Source organism: Cynocephalus volans, chromosome 2, assembly GCF_027409185.1.
Source record: "Cynocephalus volans isolate mCynVol1 chromosome 2, mCynVol1.pri, whole genome shotgun sequence".
Classification (NCBI taxonomy): domain Eukaryota; kingdom Metazoa; phylum Chordata; class Mammalia; order Dermoptera; family Cynocephalidae; genus Cynocephalus; species Cynocephalus volans.
Genome location: NC_084461.1, coordinates 167,228,072 through 167,246,109, shown reverse-complemented (window position 1 = coordinate 167,246,109; position 18,038 = coordinate 167,228,072).

The window sequence follows — 18,038 nt, the reverse complement described above, 5'->3', positions numbered from 1 at the left end:
TGGGGGCCCCCAAAAGAGAGAGAAAAGAGATCAAGCAAAACAGTCAGGAAGTGAGGAACCAGCAGGAAAGTGTACGTTGTGAATGCCCACCATGCCACCGTTTTACTTCTTGGGTTCAAATCCACACATAAGTTATTTTTCTGCAATGCGCTTATTGTCATGTGATCTTGCTCCTAAAGCCCTTATCTGTGCATGGCAGTGTCACCCCTAGCCCCCCAAAGAAGGGGCTGGTGGCCTTTTCTCTAGCGAACCTTCCAGAGTTTCCTCTCTGCCCAGCTGTTAAACTTTGTCCTCTCTCAAACGTATTCCGTTCCCTTCACTAGCCCCACATCAGCATGCTGGCATTCTTCCTTGTTCCTCTGTAGGACCAAACTGCTGCCCAAGGCAGGTGTGTCTGCCACAATCCAGGCCACCCAGATGGTCCACAAGCGCCCAGATCTTGAGGCAATGACCATGTAGGAGTACAACAGTCCCTGACAATGCGCGCAGAAGGATTCGCACCCACTGTGCTTACCATGGAATGGGAGAACCTGAAACACGGGGAAATAACTTCCACAGGGCCACAGCAGCAACATGCTAACTAACCATCGCCAAAGATTTGGGGTTGATCAACTGAACAACTTCTTGACAAACAAAATGAAAAGATGTTTAAAAGAAAAAGAAAAACAATCTATAAACCCATAAGCCAATCAAAGACAACAAGCTGTTTCTAAAAGCATTTTAAATGCTGCCGATCATTTTGTGATAATTTCTGGCTCTTCAGAATTGACTAGCAGGGGCTGTTCCAAGTTTGCACCAGATATCTTACCGTATTTGCCATCAGCACAGTTTCTTACATCCAACAGAGGCTGGCTGCCATTACTACCCAGTGGGATATCCAACTTCACAAGATCAGTTTATAGGTTGCTAAACACACAAGTGGATTAACACACAGCATGGAATTCCCTCTTGAGTTTCAGTATAGACAGCAAGGTTTGAAACTTAGATTCTCCTTCAAATTTAATTTTTCCTAGTGCTATGGTTTGAATGTGTCCCCTGAAGTTCATGTGTTGGAAACTTGACCCCCCATGCAGCAGTGTTGGGAGGCAGGGCCTAATGGAAGGTATCTGGGTCATGAGAACACTGCCCTCATGAACGGATTAATGCCATTATTGCAGGAGTGGGTTCATTATCGTGGGAATGGGTTCCTCATAAAAGGATGAGTCCAGTCCCCTCTTGTGGCTTGTGTGCTCTTCCTCTCTCTTTGCCCTTCTGCAAATGACTTCCACCATGTCATGACACAGCAAGAGGCCCTCACCAGATGCCAGTGCCTTGATCTTGGACCTTCAAGCCTCCAGAGCCATAAGGAAATAAATTTATGTTCATTATAAATGACCCAGAATAAATGGTGTTATAGCAGCACAAAACCAAGTAAGACACCAAGTTGAAATCACTAACTGACAAAAAGTTTCTCCTCTTTTCATAGACCTGCCTAACACATTTAAGTTAGAGAATGGGCCTTACTTTTGGTTTTTTGGAGAAAGTCAATCAAATATTTGCTCACTTACCTTGATATCTAGGCACCACACTGATTCTCTTAACCTGCAATTCATCTAGCTTTAGGCCACATCCTGCATTAGTATTCCTTAAAATGCATTGGCATGGAAGTCCTGTGAATTATTAAAACCCTGTTCAATTACCCTTTTGTATTAGCCACCTGGGAGCACTCTGATTTTCCCATGCTTGTCTTACAGATGGCCCATGTCACGCTCTTCTCACTTACAAGTTGTTGATTTACCAAATTCCAGCCTTCTCCCTCTAATAGTGTAATTAATTGCCTCCCAAATCACCCCTGACAAGTTTTTGGTTATTCCTGAGGGCAAGAGTAGTGGCTAGCAACTAGGTGTTCAGTAACTTAGCACTCAAAAGTAGGGCTGAAGATCTGTCATACACAGGAAAACCAGTTCTCAATCCACTTCCAGACCATTCTGGATTGTTGTTCCTCTGATATTTCCCTCCTTCCATCATGACTTACTTCCTGATCCCAACCAATCACCCCAAAGAAAATCTAAGAAACTCACTAGCCAATAAGCTGCCAGACTCCTTTCAGATGAATACTAAGAGCCAAATGACTGAAAAATCATTACTATCATTTACTTTAACATCCACTGGCCCCATTCCCTGCATGCTAACCCACCACTTGATGAATGGAAGTTGTCCACTCTGACTTCCCTGCTGGGAAAAGGAGCAGGTGAGAAGCTACAGTACCTGCAGTTATGAAATGCTGAGGACAGACCTGTGAAATCTGGTGAAAATCAAATCCAATTCAAAAAAGCCTTTAAAATAATGTCTTCATTGACATTCTTATGGGAGGAAACCAAGAAGGAATTTCATTGCATAACACACAACAAAGCTTCCAAAAACCCTCTTTCCAAATCTCTCTTCTCAAAACTCCTCCTCCTCACAGCTGCTGTCTCTCCCCTTCTCCTCTCTTCTACTGTCCTCAACCTTGTTCTGCTCACTTCTTTACTTTCTTTCCTTTCTCTCCTCCTTTCACAAGTGGAGAAATGCAGCCTGCCTCTCCACTTTGTCAAAGACCTAGCAGCTGGCTGAGTCAGCAAACAATCCGCCCCCAAGTCACTGAGTGGACGGCAATTGGTATTGCATGTTTTTTTAACTTTTTTTTTTCTTTTCACGCTAACAATATCAGACCAGTCTCAGTTTCCCTGATGTCTTCCCAAGGTGTATGTACAGGGCCTCTATCATTTAATCCGCAAACCCTTAAAATGGCCACAGCTGACAAAGGCTGTAAAAAGACCACCCCCACCCTGGTTTCTGTGCACCACTGCCTGCCTTTTTCTTGGTGACCTACCCAGCTGTCCATCACTGGAAGTGTTCGGGAGGAAGGAGAATGACCTGTCAGGGACTCCATCTGCCTCTAAGATTTTGTGATTCCAAACGCCCCTGCTCCTTGCAGTTCAGTGTCCTGTCATTCTAATTGCTTCTTTGAAACTGACCTGCTCACCTTCTCATCCTTCAGTTTTAACTAACTGATAGAATCGTTATTGGTCCATCTTTCTTTCTTTCTTTACCCATTTCACTAAAAACTAATCTTTATTTTATTTTATCAATATACAATGTAGTTGATTTTCCTTTTTTTCTTTTTTTTAAATTTTTTTCCTTCTGGTAATCTTATCCCAAAAATCTCAATCTTAACCTCCTCATGATTCAGACAATCACTGTATCCCAAGGTTAAATGTTATCTATCCAACCTCTAATTTGAATTGTGTTCTGTTTATAATACCAATATTGAGTAAGAATTAGATTTTCTTCTGTCTACCCATATCCATGGGACTCATGCTTGGTATGACTCATTATGGGAAATGGAACACTTAAGAAGTGATAGTTGTGGCCAGCACCCAACTTCCATTATCCTTTGAGGGATAAATAAACAACACTGTGCCAAACTTATTAGTCAGGCCTCTTTTCAGAGACAAGTGACAGGAACTCAATTTATGCTAGCTTAAGCAAAAAAAAAAAAAAAAAAAAAAATGAACTTGGCTTACTTAACTGAAAGATCCAGGCGTACAACTGGCCACAGACACAGCTGGACCCCTGGTTTAAACAAAGTTGCTAGGGTTTGTTCTTTAAAGCTCTCATTTCTGTTTGTCCCTTCTTATTAGACCTATTTTATCCTACTTCTAAAGAGCCATTCCCTCCCACTTGGTAAGATGGTTGCTGGCAGCTCCCAGCTGTGACATTCCATTTCAGCAACACCAGCAGAAAACAATTTTTTCTCTCCCAACATTTATGTATTAGTTCCACGAAAAGACTGTAATCGATTCTGCTCAGTTAAAATATCCACCCCTTGGACCACTGTGGCCAGCAAGACAGTGATACTACGATTGTGAGCCCAAATAAAACCACGGGGAATGGAGGAGGCGGGATGTCCCAAAGGGAGGGATGGACAGAGAAAATCACCTATGTCCATTACACAAACGGGAGAGGGAAGGGCACCTCTGATAGTCAAAGGACTTGTGTTCCATGCTCTGACTACCTGTGTGACTTCAGAGAAATCACTGTCTTTCTGAGCCTCAATTTCTCGTGTATGAAATGGTTGCATGGTAGTTACCAGCACAAGATTAAGTTACGTGTTACAGTGTCGGCATTTTTCAGTTAATGAACAACTTAGTTAAGGAAGGCCCTGCCGGCTGTCCTGCTTTTATGCTGATAACATTTGTGCAGCACTTAACGTTTTACAAAAAGCTCTTTCCTCTACCACATGAATTAGGAAATAAAGCTCAAGAGGCTGGATTGCCTAGAATATAGTCTAAAATCAGCTTATTTGTGTAACTGCAGTCACAGGCAGGCACGCAGACTGTATGACGATATGCAATTGAATCATTTCCTGGATTAAGAAAAGTGGCAGAGCCCCACTCGGGGACAACACGCAGCAGACATCCACCTCGGGAGGCAGCTCCTGGAAAGGACTGCGTGCATGCACCCTCCGCAACTGCAGGCTCTACGGATGTGCATGCGTGTGTGCACGTCTGTGCGTGTGTGCACGTGTGCGCGTGTGTGTGCACGCGTGTGGAAGCGGAGGAGGGAGCACTGAGCAGGCTAGGAATTTTATTTATTTTTATACAAAGATAAGGATTGCAGAAATTAGGTTTTTTATCTTTTATTTATCTTTTTGCTAAAAGGGAAATTTAGCTAATTTACATGCGTACATTCATAAAAAAGAAAGACCTCAAATCAACAATCACCTTCGCACCTTAAGAAACTAGAAAGTGAAGAGCAAACTAAGCCCAGACCCAGGCTACGAGCTTGAAAACATATAAATAAATCGTAAGAACTCAACCGTCCAGGGCTACTCCAGCGGGACCCTCCCAGGTCGCCGCAGCGCCCCGTTCCCGCTCTTGTCGCTCCGTTCCACGTTTTCCCTCCGCCCCGCGAGCGCCGCCGGGGTGGGCTCCCCGCCGGGAGTAAACAGGCGGCCAGAGCCGCAGCCAGTGGCACCGGCCTAGCAACAGGCTCCGCCCCTCGCGACAGACTCCGCCCCGCGCCGGCCACCTCCTCCTCTCCCTTCCCCTCCCCTCGGCGGCGCCCGGCCGCCAGCACCAGCCCGCGCGGGGGGAGGGTGCGCGGCGCTCACGTGACTCGTGCTGTGGGCGGGGCCCGCGCCGCTGCGGGGAGGGAGGGAGCGGAGGAAGGGGGCGGGGCCTGGCGCTGGCGCTCCGAGGCTAGGGGGCGGGGAGGGCCTGGCGCTGGGCCTTCCGGAGACCTGGCCGCGGTTGCAGCTCGTTCGGGCGCAGCCCTCCTGTAGCCCAGTCCCCACTGGGAAAAGCTTGTCCCTAAGTTTGCCGCCCGTGTCCGAGGCCCCGACGCCGCCCCGAGCCCCTGGACACAGCATCGCTGCTGCATAAACTCAGCTCCTTCCTCCTGCCCTGTACGGTCACCCACTCCGCCACTGCTGGAACGACCTCGCCTAGCAGCCCCTCCCCTCTCTTTAAAGATCGGGGAGCTTGAGGTTCAGAAAGGTGGAAACGTTTGCTGGGCTGAACCAAGACCAGAACCCAGACCTGTTGCCAGGGGCTTCTCTCTGCCCGGTTCCCGCCCTCCACTCGGGGTCAGGTGACCACCCAGAAACCGGTCGCTCCAGCTTTTGTCATCCACTCACGACCTTCCAGGTCTTCTCCCCGGGAAATGTCTTTGCCTTCTGTCTGTCTCCAGGTAGCTGTAGGAAATAGATGGCAGCTGGTAGAGAGCAGTGATGGAGAACCTTCCCTGGGCCCTGCAACCAGAGGGAGTAGTTCCACGCAGGGGAGTAAGAGAGAGTGGAGCCCGGCTGCCTGGATTCCCACCCTACTTCTCCACGACTTGCTGCCGTGGGCAAGTCACTTGGCTTGTCTCTGCCTCGGGTTCCCAGTGTGAACTGGGGGTGATGATGGTAACCGCCTCACGGAGGGGTCGTGCGGACGGAATGAGCGAGTGTAGACAGTGTTCAGAACAGCACCAGGCCTCTGATAAAACGGTCGGAGGAACCGCTCTGTGCTCCCTCTGGGCTGTGTCCTCACCGCTCCTCCCGATGCCTCCCATTACCTGTCATTACCTGTCGCAGCGGGCTCCGCTCCGCGTTAGAGGCCCGACTTCCAGGTTCCCGCAGAGTGAATGGAGTGCAGAGGGCAGGGCAGCCGTGTTGCCTGAGGCATCCCAGGTTGAGAGTAGCAGAAGGGATTTCTAAACCAGGGGAACATGATTTGTGGCCTCCACCAGCTGTCGTAGTGAGGACAGAGGTGTGCGTGGTGGGGTGCTGGGATAGGCCAAGGATGGGAATCAGAGAATGAAGTCAGCCATGGGACCAGACAGTAACTACTAGACAGAATGTCAGACACATACTCCGGCTCCTGACCTTTTAGCCTATGACCCCTCGCTTAATAAATTTCACAAGTGTGTACATCTAGTCTTTTGTTTGTTTCTTGAGAGCAAACAGTGTTCTGTTCGCCTTTATTCATCCTTTAGCATCTAGCTCAGTGCTTTGGACTAAGTAATAAACACATGTTGGAATGTTTGTTGAATGAAATTTTATACACACACACATACATGTATGTATGTATATGTGAGCTGGGCCCTGTGGAGAGGGTTCTAGTCTTAAGAAAAGTAATTTTATATCTTAAAAAAAGAAAAGAGGGCCGGCCCATGGCTCACTTGGGAGAGTGTGGTGCTGATAACACCAAGTCAAGGGTTAAGATCCCCTTACCGGTCACCTTTTTAAAAAACGAAAGAAAGAAAGGAAGGAAGAAAAGGAATTTTGGAGTTTTGCTATCCAACTCTCTCACTGCAGAGTTGAAGGAAGCAAGGGAAGACATTTGCCTGGGGTTATACAGCAAGTTAGAAACAGAAGCCAGGTTTCTGCTTTCAGTCTGATGTTGTTTCCATGACACCTCCCTGAACTTATCCTGCAGTTGGAAGGAAAAACAAATTCCCTCCAACTTATAGAACAAAATAAGGCAGTGTGTGGTTAAGACCTGAATGCAGGGTACAAATGGTAGGTGTAGGTGTTGAGAGGACTGGGTTCCCCAGGGGCTGGGATCAAGCAGAAAATGCTCATGGCAGGGGAGGGCTTGAGCCAGCCCAAAGAATGGGTAGGACTTGGGACTATAGAAAAAGACAGAAGTCCTCAGAGGGAAAGTGACTTTCTGCTGAGGCTGTGGTGAATATTTAAGGATCAGTGGAGAAACCAGTTGGGCTAGAAGAGAGCTTGCATTGGATCATAGACAGAATGTTGAGGGTCAGGTAGAGGCTAGATTTTGGGAAATTCCAAATGCCAGGATAAGGAGTTTCAACTTTAGACTATGGCTAATGGGGAACTCCTGAAAATAGACACCAAGCTAGGCACTGAACCAAGACAAGACACCAGGCGAAGATCTGCTGAGTTGGTCTGATTTGCATCTTTTGCAGACAGCTGTTTGCCATATATGCGCATTTACTGAATTTACCCCCACACGGAGGAAACACAGGGCCTAGCTTGCTATATTTATTTCATTTCCAAATACACATGATATTTGTGTGGGAGCAGAGGGAGATTTGACATCGTTGCTGTGTTTGCTCTGGACCAGGCCATTGCACTTGTGCTAGATCATTTACTCCTCATGATCTTGTGTGGTGTGGGCATTATTGCCTCAGTAGCTTCCAGAGATGGTCAGTAACTTTCCCCAATCACAGAGCTAGGAAGCGGTGGAGCTAGAATTCAAATTTAGCTTTGACACCAAAGCCCTCTCCAATAGCTCCTTACAGCCTTCCAATGAGAAGATACAGGAATTGGGTTCCTGCTTTCAAGTCCCTTCTTAGAGAGGGTCAAGTGTGGTCAAGTGTGGTCAAGCCGGGCTCACATTTCTAGGAGTTCTTCTACATCCCTGGTTTTCCGTTCTTATCATTAGGAAAAAGAAATCCCCATTTCATGTCTTTGGAGTCAGACAAAGCTCCGTGTGAATTCCATTTTCACTACTTACTAGCTGGTTACAGAGGCTAATGAAACTAATGAACCTTAAGCTTCAGGGCCCTCACTTGCACAGGTCCCTTGCAAGACCCTAATTTCAAATATCTGATTTTGCATTATCGTCCCTAAACAGGACTCCAACAATTGCATAAGCTTCAGGCCTGTTAAAAGCTGGATCTACCCCAATTGGATGACAGTTGCTTTCTGAGACTTAGTTTCCTCATTTGAATAACATCAGTCTAATAACCGAACATCAGTTGACACACAGTAATACAGCTGCTGAAGTGACTTGAAGAAACTGATTTCACCTAGTCTTAGGCGTAAGGCAAAGGTTACACAGCCCCTAGGCCAAAAGAAATATGTAAGTGATCTGTTGATTTAGTAGTTAGGTCCAAAAAACTCAAGTATTTGTCCTAACAATTTAGTAGATGTTTACAAAACTAACATATATAAATTGAAAGAAATTGACATTTTTATTTAATTTTTCAACAGCTGCAATTAATTTTTAACCGGCTGAGTGCACCTGCTGAGCATGTCACCATTTCTCAAACCTTAGGATCAAATTGCAGACAAGCGCCCTCATTTCCCTGCTCCCCATCGATTTTCACCCAGTGCTTGCTTTTTTAACAGCATCCTCCAAAAGCTAACTCTGTAAAGGTATGACATCATCTAAAGAAATGTAATGCAATCTGATGTTGAAATTGTGAATTTTCTTTTATGAATAGGTCATGCAGTTTGACAGATGTCATGCATCACTGTGTTTTCCTTTGAAAATTAAAAATATCCTGAGGTGCCCCTGTGAATTTGCTGCAGCACCCTAGGGTACCTCCGCATGCAATTTGGGAAATGTGGACCTTGAGGAAACTGTAAGAGGCTGTATCAGGAAGCAACCTGAGGGCAGCGTTGTTCTCCCCAGTCGAACGGAGATGGGGGAACCACCTGTACATACCTTTCTTCACAGCCTGCTACAGTGTCGTTGCTTAACTTTGTACAGGAAATCCTCCTGAAATCTCTCTTCCCAGTACCTCCCTCCACCCTCGGTTATGTCTGTTTACATAACATTAACAAAGCAGAGAATAATGGTGGGTTGTTGAGAGGCCTGGGCTTGAGTCCCAGATCTGCCACTTGGGAGGTATAACACCTTGGCCATAACCTCCCCTTTCCGAAGTCTCTCCTATGAACCTATGCATCTACCCTGAGGCTTTCTCCTAAGATGCCAAAGTTTTTAATGCCCTTGATTTTAACTCAGCCTTGTCAGAGTGGGAAGGAAAGAAATGCTGCTTCTGTTGTACACGTTCTGCATACTACGAAGCTGGGGAATGTGCCATCTTTAAATCTAATAAAAATTCACTTTCGCATCAGGCAAGTTTCTGAAAAGAGTAAAGAAAGAGCAAAACGAAAAGCTCTTTACAAGGGGTGTTTATATATGGGGTGCTAGAAATGTTGTTTTTTGATTTGAATGCAAGTAACTGGTGTGTTCAGTTTGGGAAAATTTATCAAGCTGTACACTGGTGATATGTGCATCTCTCTGTATGCATATTATACATTAATTTTATTTCTTTTTCTTTTTTCTTTTGGCACCTGATCGGTATGGGGATCTGAACCCTTGACTTTGATGTTACCACTACCATCGTTTCCCAAGTGAGCTAACTGGTTAGCCCTTCATACTTTAATTTTTTTAAAAAGGGTGGAAAAGCAAATTGCAGAATTGAAACAATATAGAAATTACATAAAAATACAACACAAACAATATATTTTTAAAAAACCTGACAATGAATTATAAATGTGTAAATATGTTATATGCTTCTGCTAATGTTTTAAGATAAATTTTAAATCATTGGAAAAATAAAATAAAGTTCTTGTCGGCTATAAGGAAGCTTTTCTTTTTATTCCTTTCTCTCTCTCTCTCTCTTTTTTTTTTTTTTTTGATAGCTGGCCAGTGTGGGGGTACAAACCCTTGACCTTGGTGTTAGGAGGTGGCGCTCAAACCAGCGGAGCTACTGGCCAGCCCTGTAAGGAAGCTTTAAGGCTTGGACCAGAAGGGGGAGGCTAGTTCCTTCTGCATGATACAGGATGACATCTTTTAAGGTCCTGCTTTGTACTGCTCTCTCCCCATCACACTGCAAAATGTCAGATGCTTAGCCAATACAAATCCATAAAAAAGACAGTTTATGAGGGGAATTAGCAGAGTTAATATAGGAAAAATCCACATTCATGATTGGTAAGTAACCATTGTTCGTAGCCAAGAGGCAGAATCCTCTGCTGGCCTAAGGGTGTTGGTGTATTATCTGCTCTTATCAGCCTTGTTTGCTCAGGAGTGCCCAGAGCCAAAGAAACAGCCTGTGACCAGAGGCTGCTTGTTTCTACAAGAGCAAGCACTGGATACCTGCATCCTAGCCTTGGTGACCCAACTAGCTGAATGACCAGAGCACCTCCTCTGTAAAATGATGACTAGATAGTAAATAGCTTGAAAATTCAGCCTGACATAGTGATCCTAGGAGAACGATAGTAGTCTTAAGGAAACCTGAAAGAAGAGGTATACAACACGCTCACCCTGGAAAGAACAGTTAAAGCTGTCTTCAAAAACATCACCAGACCAGTGGCCCGGATGGGAGACACCAGACAAACACACAAATATAACGGACCAGCTTAAGGGACAGGGTACGGTAAAACCGAGGGATGGCAACTTTGCAGCCAAACGGAGGAAAACTTGGAAAGTGAGTGGCTGCTGTTGCTCTATTTTTTAATCCAATCAGTGCTGTGCTGTGATTGCATCGACACAGTACACAAGGGCTTAAAATACAAGAAAAAGTGCAGTTTTACTTGGATTCACTCTCTCCACAGGAGCAAAGGGGGGGGAATGACAGAAAGCAATACATGCTGCTAGTTACAGAGCATCAAGAAGTCAGACACACCTCTCTGAGCCTCAGTTTCCCCATCTGTACAATGGGGGTTACAATGTTTTTACAATGCTTTGCTTTTACAATACAATGCTTTTACAATTTTTTTTTTTTTTTTTTTTTTTTTTTTTTTTTTTTTACAATGCTTTGCTTCCCCAAAGCATTATTCCTAGTGAATGCTCATGAGCATGCAGGCTACTGCTCACTACAGTGTCATTATTCATTCTTATAAGGCAATGCTGGAGCTCCAGAAAGTCACTTGGAGTCTCTTCGGCCACTCAGATTTGGGAAGTAAATTCTTCCAGGACTGTGATTTTCCAGAGTCTTGCATGCAGAGGCACTCGAGGTCTGACTTTCCAGAGGATTCTTCATAGGAATAATTATTTAACACATTTGACTTCTTACTGGGACTGACCCCATAGGAGCCACAGTACCTATTAACAGGCTGAGCCTCCTGGGGAAATTCACTAAAGGAGCCTCCCCTGGAGGGCTCTGGTGGAGACACTTCTTGCTGATTCCTCTTCCATCCCTTTAAGCTACTGATTAGGTGATGTTTTTAAGCTTGAGGGGAATAGGAACTGAAAGACAGGAACTTGCAAAGTTTCCCATAGTCCGAGCATCTGGTCCAGCAGGCACTACAGTTTCTTTACATTTTTAATGAAGAGAGGAAGGTGGAGCTGAGGTTTGGTGCCTGGACAGAAAGACCGGGTCATCTATTCAAGGCCCTTGTCTTTCCTTGTCAATATCCAAAGGCATGGTAAGACTAGCGACTCATTCAGTGAGACTGGAAATGCGAATCAGTTCAGTCCTGGAGAACAGTTTGAGAACCAAGAACCTTAAAAATATTTGTATCCTTTGATCCTGTACAAAAATGAAAATAGTTACATCTTGGCACAGCTGCATACAATGTTACCATAGATCTATTAAACATATTTATGACGTGCTGGAGGAAATGGGAAACGTTTCTAAGATATTAAGTTCAAAAAGCGGGACACTAAATGACTCGCACAGAATTATCGAGTATGTAAAGAGACATACACATAGCGGCCTGCGAAGCGCTACCCCAGCAGGTGACGTGTTTGCCTCTGGGTGGTGGCGTGACGGGCGCCGTGTGTGCGTGGCCATCCACACTTGTCTGTCTTTGCCACAGTGTACACACTAAGCACCGATTACTTTGTATATAAGGTGACGGGCAGAGGTTGGAAACGACCTGAAGTCGATTCTGCTTCCTTCCCGAGTCTTTGGAGCGGGCTCGTCGCCTCCGGCCCCTTCTGGACGTCCCGCAGGCTCCGGGGACGTGGCGGGTGCACCGGCGCGGGGTCGGCGACGGGAAAGGCGGGCTCGGGGCCGGTCGCCCGTCCCATCCCCGGCGGGGCCCCCCCCCCCCCGTACCAGCCCAGCCCCGCCCAGCCCAGCCCCGGCGCGGACGTGCCCGGGCCCACGAGCTGCAGGCGCCGCCCGGCCCGCGCCCTGCGCAGGGGACAGGGAGGGGTGGGAGGGGGGACGAGGCCGCGGGCCTGAGCTCGGGCTCCGGGCTGCCCGGTCGGCCCTTTGTCCCGGAGCTGCGTCGCCGAGCGGAGCGCGCGCTGGCGGCGCGGTGACCCGCGGGTGGCCCCAGCCTGTCCTGCACGGGCTTGTCCTTGGGCGCGGGGCTCATCCTCGGCCTGTCCCCGCCCCTTCCCCGCTTCGCCCGTCTTTCTGCCTCAACTTCCCTCCTCCAGCAGTCCCGTTGCCTCTCCGAGGCTGAGTGACACAGGCAAGGCCCTGAACCCTCTGTCCCTACACCCCGCCGGCCGCTGCGCTCTGCCGACACTGCGCCAGGCCAGATGACATTCTGCGTCTGCTTTGCCACTGCGAGGAGATACTGCCCCTTCACTATCCTCAAGAAATATTCCCAGAGGCGAAAATAGTTGACGCCGCTCCATCGCCCTGGTCCTCTGGCTGCGTAATTTGCAGGCTCCCGTGCAAAGTGAAAGTGCAGGGCCTCTGGCTCAAAAATGAAGAATTCCAGGGCAGCCACATCAGAGCAGTCAACCAAGCCTGGACGCCTTCCAAGCGCAGGCCCCTACGCGCCGGCCTGTGCACCAGGAGCCGGCCTGCACTCTCTGTCCTCAAGCCTGTGCCCTAACCCGTGTTTGCTGAATGCATACGGGAACAAACGAATAATGCCTTCGTTGTGGCTGATGACTAGATCCAGGGGTCACTGCGTGGTCAGCCATCTCCTTTAACTTCTCTGCAGCGCTGGCATGGCTGACTCCTCCCTTCCTCATAAAACTCCTTTTTCCTTTGGCTTCTGTAACATTGCAACATTGGATTTCTCTCGTTTTCTGATGCATTCCTCTAACTCCTCTGCTGGCTACCTTTCTCCTTCTGTACCACCTCCGTGTATGCTCCCAAAGTTCAGGTCCTGGGTTCCACTTTTTCTTTCTGATTCCCTTGGGGAGACTGCCTTCTCTGTTGCAGTTGCCACCTTTGTGCATGGAAAGCCCCAGCCTTTATCTCCAACTCCGATTTCCCTCGTAAGCCCTAGTCTTGCTTTTCTAAGTCTTTCTTGTGTGTCCTAACAACTCAAAAGTAACAAGTCAAAAATTAAATGTATACCTGTTTGCCTTCCTTCCTCCCTCCCTCCCTTTCTCTCTTCCTCCCTTCCTCCTGATAAACCAGAAATCTGCTCTGACTGAGGTCAGCTAAATTCCTAAAGCTTTGAAGGATCTGAAAGGGGGCAATAGTCACGTCCTGCAACTGTTACCACAACACTTTTTAAGCTAAAGTCAGACTTACTGATGCCTAAAGAAGTTGTATTAACTTCAGAACACTGAAAACGTATCTTGTGACCATTATTCATGCATCTGTGCATAGGATACAACCAAGAGCCTATCATTAGTCTGTGTGGTACGTGATGCTATGTAACCAATGGAAAACCTGATGTGCCGATTAAGAGGCTGTCCCCTCCCCTCCCGTTTGCTCTCCCTTTCTCTGTGATTATAAAAAATTCTAGAATCCGGCCTGCAAGTTGGAGCACATGATTCAAGGCCACTTATCTGGCTCAAATAAACTCTCTTATACTATATCAGCACCTCAGGATCTTTTTCCAGGTCAACACTCCATTCCTTCCTCTCTTCCTTCCTCCCTTCCTTCCTGAGCAAGAAGTAACCTGAACTCAGGACCCTTCTAAGTGCAGGATCCTTTGAGACTCTACAGGTGGCACATGCATGAAGCCAGCCTTGCCAGGACCCTTTCAAAGTATCTCCTCACAAAATATTTTCATAATTAGAAAGGTGGGTGCAAAGTAACTTTACCATTGAGAAACCTGGCAGACATGATCTTAATCAAATCATGAAAGTTAACACCACAGGTAACGAGATAAATTGACCTTGTGTGCCACCTTCTAGGACACAATGAGAAGCGACAGCAAATGACTTCTGTGATATTCCAGTTAAAGAGGCATAACCTTTGTCTAATTGAGAGGAAATATGAGACAAACCCAAACTGAGGCACAGCCTGCAAAATGGCCTGAATATTCAAAGAAGTTAAGGTCATGAAAGCCAAGGACACTTGAGAAACATCTCTGGGTTGAAGGTGACCGGGCAGAGTGACAACTAGGCAAAATGTGTGACCCTGCATTGATTCATTTTGCTATAAAAGACATTATTGAGACTGTGGGCAAAAACCCAAATGAGTCTCTGGGCAAAGGGAATGTGGGAGTTATTTTGTACTATTCTTTCAGTATATCTGTCAATTTGAAATTATTGTTTCAGAATAAAAGTGAAAAATAAAATTTACCATCACAAACCCCCGCCCACACGAGCTTTTCCTCTAGACTTCTCTTAATAGCAGCAACATGCCTCCAAGCTTAAACACTTTGGGATCGTCTCTGATTCCTCTCCTGCTCCTCCCACTCCTTTCCCCACCACCCTATCCCTCACCAAATCTTGTCAATTCCTCTTTTTAAAATGTCTCTCACATAGCTGCCTTTTAAATTAAAACTCCAACTTTTTTTTATGACTCTACCTCACATAATCATTTTAAGAAGTGTCTGTGAAAAGAATGTGTGTAACATGAAGTACTGTGTAAACATAAGGTAGTGTTACTCCATCTCAAGTCTGGGTTACTGCTGCTCACTGCTGTAATCTCCTATGTGGTCTTCATGTCTCCCCCCACCAACCCATCCTGGATTTGGTTTCCAGAGTAATCTGCCTAAAAGCATACACTTATCCTTTCAGGACCTTGCTTCCCACAGTCCACGGCAGGCTTAATCCATGTACCCTGGAAGGACTATACTCTGTGAGCCACACCAAGGTGGTCTGCCTTCATATCAAATAACCACAACCTTTCCCCAATTCATAGACAATAGGAAAGTTAATTGAGAGAACTTTCTCAGCTTGTACATATTTTTTCCTTATACTTGCTTTTCTGTAGTAGTAAGGATCCAAACTTTCATCTGCTAGCATTAGTGGATGACAGAATGAACAAACACACAGCAAATAATAAAGGTTTGGCAACAGCAGATCATATTTACTTCCACAGCTTGGTTTTCTCACAGGCACATATGCTGGTAGTTGTGATTTTTTTAATGTGTGTCAATTGTATAGTCATTTTCTGTCTTAAACGAGTTTCTATTTTTTGATGATGGAATGAAATATATCAAAATGTCATCATGAACAAGTTTGAGAAAACGCTGCACTCCCGAATAAATATCTTGGCCTCTTATTCAGACTTTTTGCAGCCTTATTGCTACTCCCCTTGACTTCATACAAAGTTGTCTAATCTCTGTTCATTTTTGCTTTTTTATTTCCTTTGCATAGAAGTTTCATCTCCCTGGAACTCTGCCCCGCTCACTCTTGTCTATAGAAACCTCACCCAATCTTAAAGGACCACATCAATTTTCTGCATGGTAAAAACTTTGAAAATCGTGATGAATCTCTCCTAACTCAGAGCATTTATTGTTTCTGTCAGTTATCTGGTACTCAATCAACTATTGCCTGTGGCTTCTCCCTTTTTGTTGTGCAGAGCTATATTTAACTCATTTTTTCCTATCACTTAGTGCAATAATACCCTTTTCTGCAATTACACTGGAAGCTGAGAGTTCCTGTTTTGGAGTTAGAGAAAATAAGATTGAAAAGCTATTGGAGAACGTTGTCAGGTTAAGGAGTTTAGACATTGTTTTCTAGGACAGTGCTTCTTGCTTTACAAACTTTACTGTGCATACGAATCATGGGAGAGCTTGTTTAAAATGCAGATTCTGATTGTTGGGTAAATAGAATAATTTAATCAGGCCCCCTTTCCTTAGGTACGATTGCGGGTGGTACAGGTGGTGCAGTGCATTTTTTGTAAATAAGTGGTGTGTGGGTGGAGTTAGTGCACCTGTGTGGTGCTGCCACCTTGGCTAGCATTTTACTGCCTCAGACGTCCACCATGTGTGACCATGCTCTCCAACCTACTGCTTCCAAGGACCTGTTTGCTGGTTACCTAGCTCACAGACCTGTGTGTGAGGGGTCTGGTGACCCAGCCCGGCACATGAAGGGTTTGTGACCCAGTCTGGACAATGAGGTTGAGGGATCTGTGAGCTCCAGACCCAGCCCTAGGTCGACAATTGGCCCAGTCGTCAGGATTACAGACAGGTAAGGGAACTTGACACTGGTTCATTAGGCTTGGGGTGGGAACCAAGATTCTGCATTCCTAATATACACCCAGTTGATGCCAATGCTGTCAGTCCAGGAATAACGCAATAGCAAGGCTGCAGGAGAGGAGGAGACAATATATTTCTTTAGGTAGGGGAGTGACTTAGAAAATAAACAAAATGATCAAAGACTAAAACTTCAATATTTTATAAACATCTGCAGGTCACTCATACAATATTCCAAAAAACCTGTCAAATTTTACTTACTCTATTTAACTACATGCAGCAATTGAAATGCAGATGCTGTACCTCGTATGACCACCAGCCTTCCAGAAGTTTGAGCTAGATCCTTTGTAGACTCCTGGTAATCAGTTCAGACTCTTCTTTCATCCTTGATCCACTCTCCAACCCTACTGTGTTGTATTTTGTCACCTAGGCCTATCATTTTAATCTATTCATGTCCTCTCATCATTATCTAGTCCTTCGTCATCTTGGGCCTGAGTTATTGCTGGTGTCTTCATTGATTCACTTACCTACTGTTTTACCTCTCAAATCTGTCTTGTGTCCCACTCATCTTCTGGAAATGCTTCTTTTATTATTTCACTTCTCTATGCAAGAACCCACGAAGGCACGTTAGAGCATCCTGTTCAGGTGTCGCCCGCCCTTAGCCCCGCTCCTCCCACTCTGCCCTTTCCTCCTGTAGCAGCCTCTTCCCTGCCTCTGTCCTCTTGCTGCTGCAAATGTCTCCTCGGTCTATCCCAGCCTCAGCCTTCCTTCAGGGCTCAGGTTAAGATTCGCCTTGGCGCCCAAGCCCCTGCCGACTGTTCTTCTTTGAACCACAACTGTTGTTCGCATCATCCAAAGGTGGACCAGGGCACAGTGGTTCACCAATAGTCTCTTGTCTGGCAGACATATCCTCCTGCTATCTTGTAGTTTTTTCTATTGCAGGCATCCTATCTCGTCTTTAGAATCCTTTATAGGGTCTGGAAATGAAGTGACTTATTTATTGAATACGAAAGCATGGTATCTTTGTTAAATACACTGATTATCAAGTAGATGGGGGCTTAGGAAAAACCAGTCAGTATTTCAACATATATTACTGAGGGAGTATTTACAGCCATGTGTTGCATGACATTTCAGGTGATGACAGACCTCATACACAACAGTGATCCCATGAGCTTATAATGGAGCTGGAAATTTCCTGTCACCTAGTGATGTTGCCATTGCAATGTCGTAGCGCAGTGCATCACTCATACAGAGCAACAGGCTATACCATGTGGCCGAGGTGTGTAGTAGGCCATCCCATCTAGGTTTGTGTAAGTGCACTCTTGAAGTTTGCCCAGTGACAAAATCACCTAAGGACGTGTTTCTCAGGACATACCCTGAGTTGCTAAGTGGTGCATGACTATACTTATTTTGGGCTTTTTGATAAGATCACCTTGTAACAGAGCTGTGATTCTCAGCTCAGGGTGTGTGCTGTTCTAAGTTCGAGACAGATTACCCACCCTGATTTTGATGCCCTCTCCAGAATCAATGCCAC